Source organism: Ambystoma mexicanum, chromosome 6q (genome assembly GCF_040938575.1).
Source record: "Ambystoma mexicanum isolate Mex_15411 chromosome 6q, UKY_AmexF1_1, whole genome shotgun sequence".
In the NCBI taxonomy this organism is placed as follows: Eukaryota; Metazoa; Chordata; class Amphibia; order Caudata; family Ambystomatidae; genus Ambystoma; species Ambystoma mexicanum.
The window spans coordinates 1,431,585,140-1,431,604,125 of NC_090937.1; positions in this window are offsets into that span (position 1 = coordinate 1,431,585,140).

The following is an 18,986-nucleotide window of genomic DNA, read 5'->3' on the forward strand; positions in this document are numbered from 1 at the left end:
TCAACATCATCGATTCATATTAAAATGTCGCCCGTTACCTTATCCTGCTTTCGATCTTAGCAGGACAAGTGTAGTAGCCATCTTCAGGAACATTGCAACTCTTCAAGATGTCACTTCAGTTGACATTGAACAGATCGAATTCTTAAACAACAGTGATTTAGCTGTGGCAAGATTGTGGATTCACTCAAGTGCAATAAGAAATATGATCTGGCTGGCAAAAATTTAGCTTTTTGCTCTAGGTTTTGTCTTAGCCTTAGATCCTATGGACCTTAATAACTTTAACAGATTAGAACATTCTAAAAGTTCAGAAATCATTTTACCAATCAAGCAAGTGAACACTTACAACCAGAGCAAACGTTTTAGCTCTGCTTTGATTGATATACAATCGCTTTCACACAATGGCCAAAGGATACAAACATAACTACCTTTAGAAAATTGTGATAATATAGTTACCCTGGCCAGCTGGAATATGTGTGTTTTTTATTTGGCCCTAGCGCCAATTCGATCAACTCTTTTGATATGATAGCCTTTCAAGAAATGTGGTTGACTGAACAACCTATATACCTATATGGAACCACCACTACATCATCTTATACCCGGCAAAGGTACCTCAGAAAGGTCGTCCTTCATCTGGACTGATGATTGCTGTTAAAATCAGTGCAGACATTGAAATTCATCCATGGTAAACCCCAAATGTATACTTACAAATGGTGAGAGTAACCTACACGGGAGGAGTAATTGCACTCATTAATATTTATAGAAATCCGGCAGCGATATCTGATGCCACATTTTTTTCAGATCTTGAACTATTGTTAGATATGGTGTCCCAGGCTGCAGACATCACAAACATCATTCTAACTGGTGCTCTCAATTTACATTGTTTTTCCCCTCACAAGAGAACAGCTAATTTGACCGCCATAATGTGGAACATGCTTATGAAAGAAAGGCAACTAATGTTAAATTGTTCTTTACCTGGTGACATCCCACCCCAAAGTACATGGGGTGGAGCCAAAAGTGAATTGATTGTTGACTACATTTATGTAGATCAATACACCTTCGCTAAGGCTGTAAAATTTGAGGTGGTTAAACAGTGCCATAGTGACCATGAAATGCTAATATTACAGTGGTCTTGTAAGTCATACACCTTCCAAAAAACCCGAAGTAATTACAACAAACAAATCATTGTTAATAACGCGAGAACTCGTTTTCGCTGGAACGTGTGATTCCTTAAGACTTCTTAATGACAGCCTTTTACATGAGCACTCCACCACCGCTGTGAATATTACATTTCCAGGAGAGCCATACACATCTATTTTGCAGTTAATTAAAATTCACTCTATTGCAACCCTAGTTGCTATCACAAAAATAAACACAGCTTTGATCCGGAAGTTCAGAAACAGAAAATTGATTTACGAAAGCAAAAGAAATTGGTCTTGCTTCTTCTGTTATCTGAGAGGTTTAGGACCACCAAATCACTGAAATGTAAATATAGGAACTGGGTGAGATCCAAGAAAGCTGATTTGTACCAATCTAATGGTGAAACCATGTTGAGAGTCATGATGAATAAAAGCTCAGCACAGAAATGGTCATTGCTCAACTTGGCTAATCATGCCAGACAGACACTAGTTCAAATTAATGGGGTATCTGAAAATCAATGGATATCATACTATTACAACATGCATGCTCGACCTTTAGAAGTCACCCATCAGTGTTTTTTTTACATCTACATTGGAAATAAAATTGGATATATCGGAAGAGGACATCTTGCGCTACATTTTAAAATCAAGTAGCTCAAGAGCACCTAGCTCAGATGGGCTGAAGAATTTGATGTTCAAACAACATCCGGATCAATGGGCAACTATTCTTCATAACATCTTTTCTCATGTTCTGACTACTAATGCCATTCCAGATTCTTGGTGTCGATCTGTGATTGTGCCTATCTTCAAACAGGGCGATCGGTCCTGTCCTTCCAACTACAGACCGATCAATCTCTCAATTTATTCTAAGAGATTTGAATATGTGGGCTATTGAACATCACAAGCGTGACCCATGCCAAACGGGCTTTGTAGCGGGACTTGGGACGTCCATCAACTTGCTGACTATTACATAGCGGCCACCAAACACCCTGTTTATTTTGCCTTTGTCGATTTCCGTGTGGCATTCGACTTGTGTCTAGAAAACTGTTATTTGAGAAATTACAGCTTGCCAAATACCTTACCTATATCATCGCTCTGATTGAGGCGCTGCACACGAACACCAAAATGCAGATCAGATTAACATTGTGCGGGGACTTAACCACTTCAATTGACAAACATAGAGGGTTGAGGCAAGGATGCATTCTTACATCGGCTCTATTTAACTTTTTCATATCTGACATTGGAGAATCCTTTAAAGAGATTATTACTGATGCCCCGGAAGTGGCATCCAAATCGATTCCAGCTTTACTATATGCATATAATTTAGTTTTGATGTCCAAAACACCCCAGAGCTTACAAAGGTTGTTAAATGCTCTTTCTGTCTATCTTCCAAAAAATCTGCGGACTATTTATCTTGAGAAAACCAAAGTTATGATTTGTAATTGTAAGAAAAGACAGAAGAAAACACCAATATGGTCATTGCAGAACACTGAACTGGAGCTTGTTCATCAATACATCTATCTACGTGTGGTCATTAGAGACCAGAATGATGGCAAGGGCTATTTCTTAAGTTTAAAAAGAAATTAACCACGATCATCTCACAAACAAACTGTTATTCAAGCAAAATCCAGTAAATTTTCGATCAATCCCGCACTTACGTACTACCAGCAAAAAGTCATCCCTGTACTTTTATATGTATCAGAATCAAAAGCAATTGTGGCTGAGACTGTTTGGCAAAGGTTTGAAGGTAAATTTTGGCAGCGAATTCTGAGTCTCCCTAAGTGCATTCCGATGGTATGGATCAGACATGAGCTGGGTCTTGCATCTTTATATGCAAGGTATCTGTGGCAACTAATTGCTCTATTCAGAAAGTGCCTTGTAGCTCCTGAATCCAATATGCTGATGACTATACTTTCCAAATATATGTTCTCTGCTAAAGATCCATTTATGAGAAAATGGAAATCTTTGGTTATTCAGTCATTGGAAGAAGCTGACATTTCACTTGATCTGCTTCTTGAGAATCCAACCAGAGTAAAGACCAAACTTTTCGAATATGACTGGATCAAAACAAGAGACAAATGTCAGAGTTATCGAGATTTTTGGAAATAATCCTTTTCAGCAGAAAAGATACAATGTTTCAGAACCATATATGATTAAATCTCCATCGTCATCACATAGAGCAGATTTTCTGCGCCTCAGATTTAATCTGTGGTTTACGAAAGATGTGCAAGCAAGGTGCAGATTAATTATTCAGAAAGTGTGTCAGAGTGTCCGGTGTGCCGTGGAGCCTGTGCCACTACTTTTGGATTGCTGCCCGAAATTGCTGCGAAATTGCTGCTGGAAGACTGGAAGACGTTTTTGAAGCAAAAACTACGTGGAGTCTGCTTTTATTTATTTATTTATTTTTTACTTTCACTTTGAAGATACAGGAGTCTGTTTTCACTTGCCTTCTCACCTGCCTGACTCGCCACCTCCCTACGCCCGCTTACTTCAAAAACCGGAAGTCAAGCGAAGCGTAGCGGAGTGTGTCAGAGTGTCCGGTGTGCCGTGGAGCCTGTGCCACTACTTTTGGATTGCCGCCCGAAATTGCTGCGAAATTGCTGCTGGAAGACTGGAAGACGTTTTTGAAGCAAAAACTATGTGGAGTCTGCTTTTATTTTTTTTTATTTTTTATTTTTTAACTTTCACTTTGAAGACACAGGAGTCTGTTTTCACTTGCCTTCTCACCTGCCTGACGCTCCACCTCCCTACGCCCGCTTACCTAAAAAACCGGAAGTCAAGCAAAGCGTAGCGGAGTGTGTCAGAGTGTCCGGTGTCAGGTGGCGGGCGGAGCGCGGAGTGCCAGACCACAGTGCCGCAAAAGAACTGCAGAACATAAAAGAAGGTAAGCTTTATTTGCACGTGCCATTGGGACTCACTGAAGGGGAGCAAGGACACAAAATGCACTTAAAGCGAGACAATGAACAGACTGAAGGGGCAGAGGGCATAGTGAGGAATACGGATGTGACTTGCTCCACCCCCTCTTGGGCTGCGGAGGCAGAACTCCAGCCAGCGACCCCTGACCCCTTATTAAATCAAAGTTTCTGCCCCATCAATATTCAAGTAAAAATTGGAGCTAGCACTGCGCTATACATAGACAATGTGCCACATGAGGGGGTAGCCGCCTAACTAAATTGCACCATACTCTAACTTATGTATGTGGTGAGCATTATGAAGAGAAAAGGTGGTCTATGCAGAAGTAAACCTATGATTCATCCTAGTGATGTAATCTAGCATCCCCTGGGGGTTGAAAACAAAACAATGTACTTTGTATTGTATAGGCAAGTTCTATTACAAACAACCAGTTATATACGGTGCGATTTATTTTTGATGCACTCGGTATGTTAACAAAACAACAAAAACAGAAATGCAGTGTTCTGATATAAAAACAAAAGAATTTTTCAAGGTAATATTAGAGCATCAGTCTCAAACAAAAGAGAAAAATTACTTATGACATCATCATTTGCATGGTAAGGTTCTTTTACCAGCAACAACAGGGTAACACTTGTTTTAGTTACAAATACAGTTTGACAAATTATTCAGCAGATTATTTTCCCAATTGGGAAGCTCTGTAGCACCAAATTGAGCAGGACAGAGTGGTGAGTGTTAGTAGGGTTGTGTACATTTACATATAGGGGGGGCAACAGTTTGCCTCACAGTATGGTTGGTAAAACCTCTATAGTTGTACACTATTATGCAGATCTATAAGTGACCAATCCTCAGACCGACTGATGATGATGGTTGTTTGTAATAGAACTTGCCTATACAATACAAAGTATATTGTTTTGTTTTCAACCCCCAGGGGATGCTAGATTACATCACTAGGATGAATCATAGGTTTACTTCTGCATAGACCACCTTTTCTCTTCACAATGCTCACCACATACATAAGTTAGAGTATGGTGCAATTTAGTTAGGCAGCTACCCCCTCATGTGACACACTGCTTACTTCAGCCTCTGGTTCCGCCATTATGGGCTGCCCCTCTAGTGTACTATACATAGACAATGGGCAGGCGGCCGCTAATACCGGAGAACCACCCAAAGCTATGGGAGCCGCCACAGATGAAATTGAAATTGTAGCAGGAAGCCTACAGACGGAAGCAGAGCATTCGACAAAACAGGCCACACTAAAAATCACAGACAAGTCAGTGGAAGACCAAATGCAAAATCTGGTCAGTTCTCCAATTCTAACAGCATTGAATGTCTCTACTATTGAGCCCTGGGTAAGCCCAATGGAGGCAAGAACAGGTCACAATGCAAGCCAAGCGACTGTATCTAGTTGGATAGAAAAACCGAAGCTACCAACAACAGGGGAACGCCATATGCTGAACAACCTGAAAAGAAAAAAACTCAAACTCCGAGGCAGAGGACGAAAGGCTATGGAAGGAGTTAGCACAGTCGGAAGGCCGTGAGGGGGCTAATCCAAGAACTCAGTTCAGCCTCCCATCTAGATACATAGTTAAGAGGACGAAATACCCGAACAACCAAAAGGAGGGTGCTACCAGAAGCATCATATGGAAACCATTTACGGCAGGACCATTGCCAACAAATTTAACAACAGGGGCTCCCAAAACTCCAAACACCATAAATGGAGGAACATAGTAACCCCAGCAAATGCTAGGGAGACACTATGCTTCAGCTTTGGCAGACGGAGCCCCGCCTGCACTAATCAAATGAAGAAAACGACAGGAGTCGAAATATCAGATGCAGTTTTGTTGGACACGTCAATGAATATGGAGAACGCACTAAAAGACAAGACCATAGGCACCAAAAACGTTGGCAAAGAAAGAGGAATGACTGACAAAGTTGACATCGAAGACAAATCGACGCAAACGTTGCCATTAAACCAAGTGGGAAATGAAGACCAGGTTAAATCAGGTCGAACAATGGAAGACAATTTCCTAATGGTCGCAACTATGTCAGGAATCCTAGCACCCTTCATGAAACTGTATGAGGACATCGCGGACACATTAAGAGACCATTCTACGATACTTGCAATGGTACATACCAAAACAATATTTGTAGAGGGTTTCATTTCAGCAATCCAAAACAATTTGGACAACAGCACCGCCAATATCACCCAACTGCTACATGACATAATCAAACCTATACTAAAAGAAAGAAAACTAGGGAGGTTAAATCAAAAAGGCAAGGACTTTATAAGAAAAGACTCAGGAACAATGACCGTACATGAGGTTATTCCAGGTGTAGAAAAACAAAACAATGCTGAATCTAACGAGCAAGGAAATAAAGGAGAAAGGAGCATGGGTACACCAGTAAATTTAGAAGAGGACTCAGAAACCCAAAGTGTAACCGTTATGGAACCGCGAGCAACTCAAAGTGAAGAGAAGGGGGAGGTAAAACAAAACGAAGATAGACCCTCCCGACTGAGGATATCACCAGTAACATTCTTCCTAGAGAAAAACCAAAGAGCAAATTGTCTCAACCAGGAACAAGAAATGACTCAATGAAATCATCAGAGATCGAGGTGGAAGAAAGTCCCCTAAACAGAAGCGCTAGGGAAGGGCTAAACAACTCAACAGAAATAGTGGAGGCCATTTCTAGTAAAAGACCGACAACAAGGCCTGGAGACTCCATCACTAGGGACAAATGTCTGGAGAAAGGAAAGAAAAAGGGGAATGTGTGCGAGATCTTCAAAACAAGAGACATAAACACAGAAGATAAAAAACTAGACAGCCAAACAAAACGAAGAACAATGGGACCGCAGAAAACAAATCAGGGGGGCACCACAAGAACATAGGGCCCCCTAGAAAACAAAAAAATGAACCACCAGCAAAAGCCCACAGCAGTAGTAAATGCCGAGCTTTCATTAAGAACCTGACAATACCAAAAGAACAACCGAGTATAATTGACCAGCTAAGAAACAACACGAAAAAGGTGAGACCAGACCAAAATACTGAAGAACAAAAGATCTTAGAAATCGAAGAAGTTGATTGCTCTGACGATGACCTGCTGGACCTCTCCACTTACCCGGTCTCAGATGACGAAGACAAACAGGGCATAAGAGGCATCGATGAGGTAAACACAGGGGCTGATGATTCCGCGAGTGAGGAGCACACAGATTATAGCGAAAGTGACACCTCATCTATAATGTCAACACACACCGGTTATGAGACACAGAGAGAAAACAAAAGAGTACCAAATACTCATACAGAAAAGGATGGAACGAGAAAAAACCAGGAATCAAGTGAAAGAGGTCAGAAGAGCGAACGTCAAGGTCAAGAAAGGTTCGTGGGACGGTCTGTGACCCGAAACCACGGAACCAGTCGGGAAAGTGAAACAAGATACAGCAACAAGCGAATCGAGACGGAGGAAAGAAGAGACCGGCAGTACACAAAAGAGGGGGGAAGAGATCTACAGCACAGACCCACACGCAAAACAAGTGCTGCTGACGGTTCCAAGCAACCAGGGCTTGTTCTGGAACGGATCCTTCATTATGAGGACCGATTAATCCTCAACAGAACCAACGTAATAAGACTCCTCCACCACATACCGGCCCTAAGACTAATTACAACAAAGGACTTCGCGATCGTAGAATTCATCGAGGAAGATCGCACCGACAAGGTAATCTTGCATACAAGATCAAATCTGGTGAGACAACTGCTACTGGAAGAAGCTCCGCAATTAAGACCAATGGGTTTCGACCTACAAGAAAGTGGTGAAGTCCTAAAAACCTAGGAGAGAGTAAAGAAACACTCGGTGAGACAAATCAACAGAAAAGACAGAGAGACCAGTAGTGCCAAGACTAACAGAACAACATCAGCGAGAAGGGGCACCCAGAACACACAAAGCTCAAACAAAAGAATTCAACAACAAGAAGAAGAAAACGAAGCAGCAAGGTGGAAATGGTTGAAAAACATGATTGATGACAAAACAAACACCCAATAATATAAAACAGTAAAAAGCGTGGGTTCATGGAGCCTGGGAAGTTGGAACACCAGAGGCTCTAACCACCTTTTTACTAATGGAACGCTTCAAAAAGAGAAACTTAGTGTGTTGTGCCTACAAGAAACATGGCTGGTGCAACCACCGACATTGGAAGGATACGTGGTATTGCTAAACCCAGCAGTCAAAGGTCCAAAAGGTAGACCTATGTCAGGTCTATTGGTAGCCATCAAAAACGACCTGGACTGGCAAGTGCTGGAGGAGACAAATCCAAACTTACTCATTCAGATGGTAGCGTTACAGCTGGATAAAAAAGCCAGTAAAGTACTAATACTGATCAACATATATTGGAATCCAGCAAACTCACTACACGAAAACCTGCCAGATGAAATAGCAGAATTAATCGATGAACAGAGAGAAAAGTGGACTGATCCTATGTTCATACTGGTAGAAGACTTAAATTGTTCGTGCCTGAACAAGGACGACCGATCACAGCATGACATAACAACAGCTTCAACAAAGGAAAAAAGTGGTACAATGTGGAACCGTATGGTACAATCAAGGGATTGTGTAGCACTGAACGGAAAGGTGAAGGGGGACCAACCAGCAAAACCAACCTGGAAGGGAACACAATCAGTAGAGATCCTGGACTATATTTGCATCTCAAGTAATTTGTCAGAGAACATCCAGACCTTGGAAGTAATCTCAACATTAGAAAGTGACCACAACTTGTTAAAACTGACGTGTAAAAATATCAGCAATAACAAGACCGGAACTTATAACGAGAAGTTGGTCACAGACCAAAAAGGTATCAAACTAAGGATCAGACCAGAGAAAACAAGAGAACTAAACCATAATCTAAAACAAACAAATGATCTTGACGCTTGAAAATGAACAAGGCCAAAAAAGGATTGACTACACCCCGCTTGTCAGAACATTTGTTACAGAAAGGAAGCTTGGAAGTAACCATCAAATATCAACCTACCAACACCAGTACGACAGTCGTATACGAGAAAAGAAAAAAGCATTAAGGAGAGACATCAGAAGACTAAAAAAGATTAAACACGACAACTGGAGTAAAGAGATTCATAAGCTAAAACAAAAATACAGAAACTGGTTACATTTACACAAGAAGACCTTGCTAAATCAGGATGCAGAAAGAATGCTGGGAAAAATAAGAACTAAAAATACAGCTTAAATCTGGGCAATCATCAACGAAGTGGAGAAGCCTCAAGCAATAAGTCAAATGAACCCAATTAGTGCTTCTTCAGGGGTTAAGCACTACACACAGCTGCAAGGAGAAACTCACACTGACCGAAAGCGGAAACCAACGACAAATAAAAATGAGGCAACTATAGATATCAGTATTGAAGCAATTGAGAGCATCCTAAAAAAACAGAAAGATTCGAGAGCCCCTGGGCCCGACGGGCTGACGAACGTAATACTGAAAAGTAACACAGGTGAATGGGCTAAATTTCTTCATCTTCTATTTAATTACATACTAACAACAGAAAAAATTCCAGATTCCTGGCGAAAGGCAGTAGTGGTGCCCATTTTTAAAAAGGGTCTCAGAACATCAGCTGACAATTACAGACCAATCGCATTAATAGACGTGGTGGGGAAGGTCTTTGTGTCTACTGAAAGCATTAGACCATTGGGTACAGCAAAGTGGACGACTTGATCCTTGGCAATCGGGTTTTGTGAAAGGGAGAGGCACAGCACTTAACATCTTCCTGATTAACTTAATGAAAGCCAGAACACAAAGGAATAAAAACCGAGGAATCTATATTGCGTTCGTAGATTTGTCGAAGGCTTTCGACACCATAAAAAGGGCTAAACTATGGAAGAAAATTGAAAGCTGGGAATGTTCACAGTCACTGGTGGAGAACATCAAAGACTTGTACACGGATACAAGCATCAGAGTCAGATTGGACACAGCGGATACATTAACAGACGAAATTCAGATAAAAATGGGCATAAAACAAGGATGCCCGCTGGCTCCGGAATTGTATAACCTGTTCACATCAGACCTGGAGGAGTCATTTGAGTCCACTCGCTGCTTTCCACCAAAAATAGCAGGAACGCCGATTGGGAGATTGCTTTACGCAGATGATATCGTCCTAATGGACCAAACCCAAATCGGCTTGCAAAGACAGCTCACTACATTACAATCGTATGTAGACTCAAATGATCTGGTAATAAATCCAGAAAAATCGAGAATTCTGAAGCTATGCCCAGGAGGTAATAGAAACAGAGGGAAAAAACTAGGATGGTCTCTGAAAAACAAAAAAATCTTGGAAGTTGAAGTTTTCACGTACTTGGGAGCCTGTATAGACAATACGAAAAACAACATGCCAAGAATAGTGGGGCTAAAAAGGAAAGCAACCAACCTAGCTGCCCAAGGGAGAATTCTGCGTAAAAGATACTGCAGATTCACCTTATCACCTCTAATATCCTTTTACAGGATGAAAGTGGTGCCAATATTAACAAATGAGGTAGAATCACCAACCCCCCTACAAGCTCAAACATGGTCAATCCTGGAGGGCCTGTTTTGGAGGAAAACTTTACAGCTGCCCAAATCAGTCCCAATACAGCAAATAAGGAGAGAGCTGGCATTGACATCACTCAAAACAATTGCGGTATGGAAAATGCTAAGTTTCTACCGAAAAAGTCTTGAAGAAAACACCACGGGAGGATTTGGGGTGCTGATAAAAGCCCTAAAAGACCAATCTGACATAATCTTAATAGACTGGCAAAAGACATGTCGAGGGATCCTAGTGAACCTCAGTGAGTCAGAGGATGACTTATGGATCAACCCAGACAAAACTGAAAAGAAACTATACATGGCAGATTGGATCGAAACCCAAGAAGACAACCGCAAATACAAAGGTTACGAAAACTTCTGGGCTCAACCACGAAAGCTGAATCAGATCCCGAGTTATCTGACTTTATTCCCTAACTGGTACTTCCGAGACCTTTTTCTGAGATCCAGATTGAACATTTTACCAACGGGAGAAATATTTTACAAAGAAGAAAAAGGTTGGATATCCGTGAAAGCTGCAGAATGTGTAAAATAAAAGGAGAGATAGAATCTCTGAAACATCTCACACTACAGTGTACCGGTTTAAGGAAAGAGCGAGAGCAGTGCTTGGGGGACATCATTAGAAGTCACATGACAAGTAATGTTGATGAGTGGTGGAAGACTCTTGTAGAAGGAGAAAAAACGAAAATAACATTAGCACTCATAAGACTAGTGATTCTAATTCTCAAGAAACTAGAGGTGATCAACAACATGACCCAGGCACAATAAGGTGTTACCAAGCTCTGCTATCAGGATACTGTACATCAAACAGAAGACACATCATGGAAGAATGGACATGATCAGGTTAAAGGTTTCAAATATGGAAACCATACAATCTGTTTAAATAAAATAAAAAATAAAAATAATAAAAAAATGATTCAGAAAGAAAATGTTTGCCGATATTGTAGGACCTCGAGCCAAACTGAAACATTATGTCACTTCTTAGTTGACTGTGCAGTACTAAATCAATCTTGTGTATTTTACTTAAAATAATCATTGCAAGGTTTAGAATAAATTACACCAGACCTGTTATGCCGAATGATTGTTTGTGGAACATTACAATCAGTGGGAATTGGTGCTGTGGGTTTCATACATGCTCTCAAATTGACTTAAGAATTGTTTAAATAGTAAGTTGGTGAATATTTTACAATAATGTCTGAATGGAATTTATACTTAACATACTGAGAAGGTTGACATTTCAATATGACATATATAGGAATTGAAATTCTCAGATCTAAAGGTAGTCAAACAAGGATTGACAAATAACCACTCTTGAAATTGTGTATAACATATGTTTACCAAGGTAAACATTGATCTGTATTTTAACTAACTCTGGATCAAGCTAACTGAACTGATTAACTTGTGTCCCTGGTGTGTAAGTTGGTGCAATTCCTTTTATATTTTTTAATATGATGTAATTCTTTTATTTTTTTCTGTAAATAATCTTTTTTCTTTATGATTTGTTTGAATACTGTCTAAATATTTTTAATGTTTTTAAAATATATTGTGAAGTTGATTAAAATCAGCTCAATCAATACAAAATAAAAAAAGTTGCTAGGATTCTGCCTCTTAAGGACCATCTTGGGACAGTGCCAGAAAACAGCCAAGAAAGCTATTGGGATGAAGATAATGATTGATGTTAACTGTCCCTCCCAAGTCCTCCGCTTATTTACCTCCAACCTTCTGTGAGTGTGCCGGTTCTCTAAGCAGAGATTTGGAAGGAGATCTTTATCCTCAGCAGGGGCCGCCTTCTGGAATAACCTCCCTTCCACCTCCGTCTTGAGCCTGATTGTCATAAATTCCGGAAACGCCTGAAGACATACCTCTTTTCCTCTTCCTTCTCTCTCCCTCTACCGTGCTAACCTCTCTCTCCGCTCTATCCCTCTCTCCCTCCTTTTCCACACAGCACGCAGACTGGCCGCCGGGAGTACCTCAGAGTCTCACAGGTCCCCGGCACCCTTGCCTGTCCTCAAGCACTTGCCTCAGGGCATACACTTGTCTCATTGCTACTGCACTTAGTCAATTGCCCATTTAGAATGGCGTCTCTCAGCACCTACCCAATTTCTGACCAACTTGGACATCTGGATCACCCTCCCCCCTGCACTTGTCCTCCTCCCCCTCCCCTCTCCTCTACTGTCTTTGCACTTGCATGATCTGAACATAACATGCCTTGATGATCGTCTATCTTTTCCTCCCTGTCTCCCCTCCTGCATGGTGGCACCCCTATGCTCTTGGAAAAACTGCAGAATCTTTGTCAGACCTATTTGTTGTTATCTACACTGTTAATTGTACTATATGCACTTACTCTGCCTGGGCAGACTGGTTATCGTTCAGAAACTCAAGGACTCTGAATGACTGTTGTTTTCTCCACTACTCCCTCCTTGAGCACCTTGAAACACTTGCCTTGTGTATAGGCACTTAACAAATTAACATTACCATACCAATAGTGGCACTGGAGAGAAGATGTAAACTGAAAAGAGTACTCAAGAAAACATCAAAAAATGTTCTCTTGCACCTCCGGGAACCAGGTTCTACTATTCCCCAAGATCGGAAGAGATCGGAAGAGATATGTGGGACGATGGATATTCTGTTCATCAGCAAGGGATTGTCACTACATGACCTGGAGTGTGGATGAACACAAAAAGAATGAGCGTCACCTGATGGGGGTGACAAAAATAAGGGTCACAATGAAGACAAATATGATGACATGGTGGAAGAAGATGAAGCAGGAACTGCGGAAGAAGAGAAAAAGAAGAGCATGGTTGAATTTACGACTAGAGGGGTGAATATAGAGGAGCGGGTGGAGGCCTTTTCTCTAATCACTGCCACTTCACTTCACCACCATCCTATTAGTGTAGCAGGCAAAGGGCTACCATTGGGAATACATGCCTGAGTTTATGTGACATGTCCATAATGCATTGATTGCACACAAGATGATATGCACTCAGACAGCCATTCCAAAGATACCCTCTCGTTGAGACAATGGAGGGAAGTTACCAAGAAGGATGTCAATTGTCTAAGTGCCAGGAAGTGGCTCTGAGAATCATGGATGAACACTAAACAAAAGTCTGACGACAGCAATATGATGTTACAAAGAAGACATATAAGCCTAAATCAAACGATATTTAAATTATTAAGACTGACAATGTAACAGAAGCACTAAGAGAAACATGAACCAAAAGATGACGTTGTCGTCAAAGTAAAGAGATGAAGTAATGTGCTGACAAATGACTGTAAAAAATGCTGTAACACAAGATAGAAGAAGCATATAGAAGCTTGCTAAATATAACGTTTAGGATGGCCAGTGGGAGAAAATAGATGATGGCTTGTGTTAAAGGATAAACCCAGCTACCTCATCACAAATTGAAGAATTTATGCCCAGTTCATGAGTTCTGGGTGACTACCCCTGTATAACACCCCTCTCTTAGAATCCCCCTGACCCCACTGAGTCAAGAAGTAGGTTTGTTTTGCACCTTTAAAAGATTTATTTGAGAAATTAACAATTTATAGATATATCACACTTTGATAATACATTAATAATTGATAGCACACTTAGGCATATGAGCAGTAATCAGCAATAAGCAATCCTACAATAGCACAGTTCTGGTGACTTATGACTAGGAACAGGGGAATAAAGTATCAGAGAATGCTTTATGGTTTCAATGAATTGCACAGATGAAAAAGAATGCAGCACAGAAATCGACTTGATAGGACTTCACTAAAAGACAATGTAATCACTTTTCTTTGAAAATTCACTCCCCCCTTTATGCAATATAAGGAGATGGAAAGAAGAGCACACAGTTCTCAGGAATGCAATCAATACAATACGAAATTCAGTTCCCCCCCAGCAAGCTTAGAGGAAAACAGGTCGGAGTTTTAAACACAGGCCCAAAATGCTTTGAATGTGGTTTCCAAGGAAGTGAAAAATATGCTAAAATGCTTTTAATTCCCTCTAGAGTTTCAGGATGAGTGATAGATACTTTGAATGAGTTCAGGATCACTTTAGCAATGCTCTATGAATGGTTGTCAGGTTGCAAACGAATTTTTGCAACGGAAGGCAAGCAGCTGCAGATTTTTACACGTGAGCTAACCTTTAAATTTGCGGCAAAATGTCAAATTGCGGCAGATTTTTCCGAGTGCGCCAGGCGCGATTACAGAGGAACTACAAGGAGTAGCACTATCGTTTTGGGGTCCTAGGACAGCCTAGGATCTCGGCTTCCAGATGAAAGTTGAATTTTGTTCCTAACACAAACGGTTCCAGAGTTATGAACGATTTAGTAAAGGTAGATTTTCGGATTTAAAACAACTCAAAATGACAAGTGACAGAATGCAACTTTGGAATTACATATGACAGCTCGCAGCTTAAGAATGACAGGTGCAGGATCTCTAGGAGACAGTTCTACTCAAGTTAAAATAGCTTGCATTAGATTATTTTAACTAAGAGATTGGGTTCTGCACAGTTTTGGCGGATACTCACTCCTAATTTTTAGAAGGACTGGGCCTCGTCACGATCTGGTCAGCGGGTTTTCTTCACTCGCCACGGACGGTCTCTGCACACAGCGTCTGGGTCAGCTCTACTCTGCTGGTCTGGTCTGGGTCTCTGGTTCTGATCAGGTCTGTGGGTATGGATACAGCGGTCTCCGGTTCAGCTGGTCTCTCTCTGGATACAACACTGCTTTCTGGCAAATGGCAAGAGTTCTTGCAAAGAATTCAAACAGCTCGCCTGGCTGTGAATAGTTTACAATGATTTGAGGCCTGCAAAAGAGGGATTTAGCTTGTAGTTGACCTCTCTGCTACCAATTCTGAAGTAAAGTCTTGGTCTCTGAAGGTGGATAGATTGGAGTCTCTGTGTTGGCTCTCTGGAGGTTGATGGAGGTAAAGTATGGATTTTCCCGGCAGAGCGTCCCGCAGCAGATGGAATAGCATGTCTCTATCTGTCCTGACTGTCTGCTTTTATGTGTTTTGAAAGTGGGTGGAGAGGCTAGCTTTCTAGGCCCTACCCCTCTCCACTTGTCATTGGCCACTTCCTCCTCTTCCCCTTGATTGGGGGAATGAAATGAAGTGTCATCATGATGAGGTCTGTTTATGATACAGAGAACCCACCCCTGTCAACTTTACACACAATCTATATCTGATCCAAATACATACTTCCCCGATAGACAGTTGTTTGGCATTGCATACACACATCATGCATTTACTGATGGTAGCCCCTGTTCCAATTCTGTCGTTTCTAGGAGCTTGGGTTCAGAAATGGCAACATATTTCACTTTTTGGTCGGGTTACCAATATTGGATTTGTCCCCGCATTTACACAAATGTTCGCAAAGCATGTGGGCATTAGGTGGTGGAGTGTCAGATTTTTAACATACATACATTTAGAGTAATATCCTCTTTTCCGCTAAAAACCCCCCTGAACATACCACCGGGTCCTAACACGTCTTCAAATGTGCACAGAAAAATCACAAGAATAATGATATCACTTATAAAATTTTCACAAGTCCGCTCTATGAATGATCCATCTTTTTAGATTTATGTTCTGGCCCCAAAGGGGTGTGGTTTCCCCCCAGCACAAGGTTGAATTTCTGGTTTTTCCAGTTCTGCCAAGCCAGCTTGCTCTCACAGGCAGTGCTCCTCCCCTTTCCTTCCAGGAGGAAGCCACTTTTACGACCCCCCCAATAAAACATTTGCCTGAGTCAGGACAGGGCTTTGTTCAATTTCCTGCAGAGCCCAGGTAATTCAATCAGAGAAGTGTCATATCCCTTTTGGTGGGAACAGCAAAAGGCAACTAGGCCTGGGAACACAGCTGTTGTGCAAGTCTCAACTCCTGTCAGGGGTAGCTGGTGGGCAAAATTCCCTCTCTTTTTAAGCCAGGCCTCAGCTAAATGTCTCTTTGGCTGCCAGTTTTCCTGTCCAAATCAAACTTCCAATTTTTACGCATGCAGCTAGAATGCTGATTCTAAGTTTAAAACTATGACATTTAAACAATTGCAACCTATGTGACACTCAAAAGTAGGTCACTCATTTCTTTTAAACATTTAGATTTTTAGTGTCTGTCAGTCCAAATTTACTTAAACTGCTGAAATCCACAGCTCAGCCAGTTTTGCTATGAACATTATTTTAGGCTCATCCTCTTTCCAGATTTTGTATGCCCACAAGACTTTATTCTGTCAAATGTCTGCTGGTGTTCAGTGAGATTGTTGGATATTCTGCAATGTTTGAAATGGGCATTCTGAGCTTGCCTTCAGAGAAACAAAGGGTGATTTTTAAAGTGCTTTCTAGCGAACAGGCACTGCTGTTTTTCTCTTTGGCACCCCATTTCACTCATGGCTCTTCTGACCCAGCACACCCGCACCGGGGGGTGGCAAGTCAGGTGACCATTTTGGTGTGCGCTCAAACTGCGCGGTTTTCATAGATTCTGGCGCACATGTGGGCTTTTTCGGCCATCTTGGATTTCCTAAGCCCACAGCACCAAATGTTGTAGCATAATAGTCCAAACGTGGGTCAGAACACCCAACAGTGTGCTCATACTCCCTGCAATGCCCCAGAACAGTGAACAGACTACGAGGTCAACTACAAAAGATAGACCTTGGCTAAGGCTCAGGTTGATGACATATGATGGCCTAATTGGGAAAACAAAGAATAAGTTGACGCAGCTTGAACACCTAGGCTTCACTTTATTAACATGCTGCTAAAACGAGCCAAAGGTCCAAGGTTGGATAGGGTTACTAACCAATCAAAAGGCCTGCCATGCACTTTCATATCCAATATTGCAGTTATTATCCTGTTGCCATATTCTCTGCTATAATCAGTACGTGACATGCATAGAAGTAGCTCAGGGCGTGTCCTACAGATAAGTGGCAGCCAATGAAACATTAACACATATTATTCTATGTTCCTCTAATGCAATCCCTTCTGGCATTAGGTTTTTGTGAAATGCCACATAGGATGACGTCCGTAAAAGTATATAAACTCTGTGCAAGCAAACTTTGGTGTGAATATCGAGCATCTATTTTGATTGCTGTATTTCTCCCTGCTTTTTAACATTGAGATTAAAGCAGTATTTTACCATCTCCCTTTAGTCTGTCTGATTATTAGGTCTGTGATAATTATTGGTAATCTCACTTAGCACAAAGATAACGCTTCAAGGTGCTAGAGTGCAAAAACATTTTTTTCCACTGGTTTCCTCTTTCCTTTGGTGTGACTATTATGTTGCACATTGTATTGTGAGTCTATTATCCCCAGCACATTGGTGTTTCCCATGCAGGGCTCATGGCATGGACTTGTATGCGGTGCCTCTTGTATATAGCAATTGTAGTGAATTGTATTATATGCACAGTATTCCCAGCTTATTGTTGTTGGTCACAGTGTGGTCATGTATGTAGTGACTATTGTGTATGTTGTTTCTGCTGAATTGTATTATGTGTAATACACACTTCATTATCCTAATTGTGTTTATGTTGAGGTGTTCGGCCATATGGCGCGGATGTCCTATTCCACAAGCAGTTCATGCAGCAGATAAAAAAAAATCCAAAAGCCACAGAAAAAATACTGCCCTTTTTGGAGGCTATGCAGGTTAAAGGCGCCCATGCCAACCTCGGAACAGCAGAGGACCTCACACAGATGCACACAGCCGCCACCTGTTGACTTTGAGAAAGGATGTCATTAAGGTGAAGTGGAGGTTGATATGATATGATATGGCATTTGTAACGCGCCTATACACAAGTGTTTCAAGGCACGACGAGGCAGGGGGGGAACAGGGGGAGACAGACAAAGATCCTACTAGGCCATGTGTCATTCAGATCGCGCAAGTGCAAGGGTAGAGTGGAAAGGGAAAAGTGCAAGGGGAAGGGGAGAGGAGAAAGTGCAGTACATGGTTAGTAGAATACAAGATAAATAATAGGGCCAGCTGGTGGCAAGTGCAAGGTAAGTGCCGGGAGGAGGGGCTGTAGGATACAGAGACAGTCCCGTAGTGCAGGTAGGCAGTGCAGGGAAGAGTGGCTGGGACAAGCACCGAGATCGATGAGTGGCCCAGTTGCAGATTCAGTGCAGGTTCGGTGATTTTTAGCAGGGGAGAGAGGGAGAGAAAGCGGCTGACCCTGAGGGAGTTGGAGGTGGATGAGCGAAGAGCTCGAGAAGGAAGATATTTAGGAAGAGAGAGTTGAAGGTATTTTGGCCCAAGGCCCCAGAAGGCCTTGTGGACAATGCAGAGGGTTTTGAACTTAATCCTCGCAGCCACTGGGAGCCAGTGAAGTGATTTCAGTCCTGGAGAGATACGGTCCCTCTGCAAGTACAAAAGCGGTTGATGGTAGTCAGGATGAGAAGGAG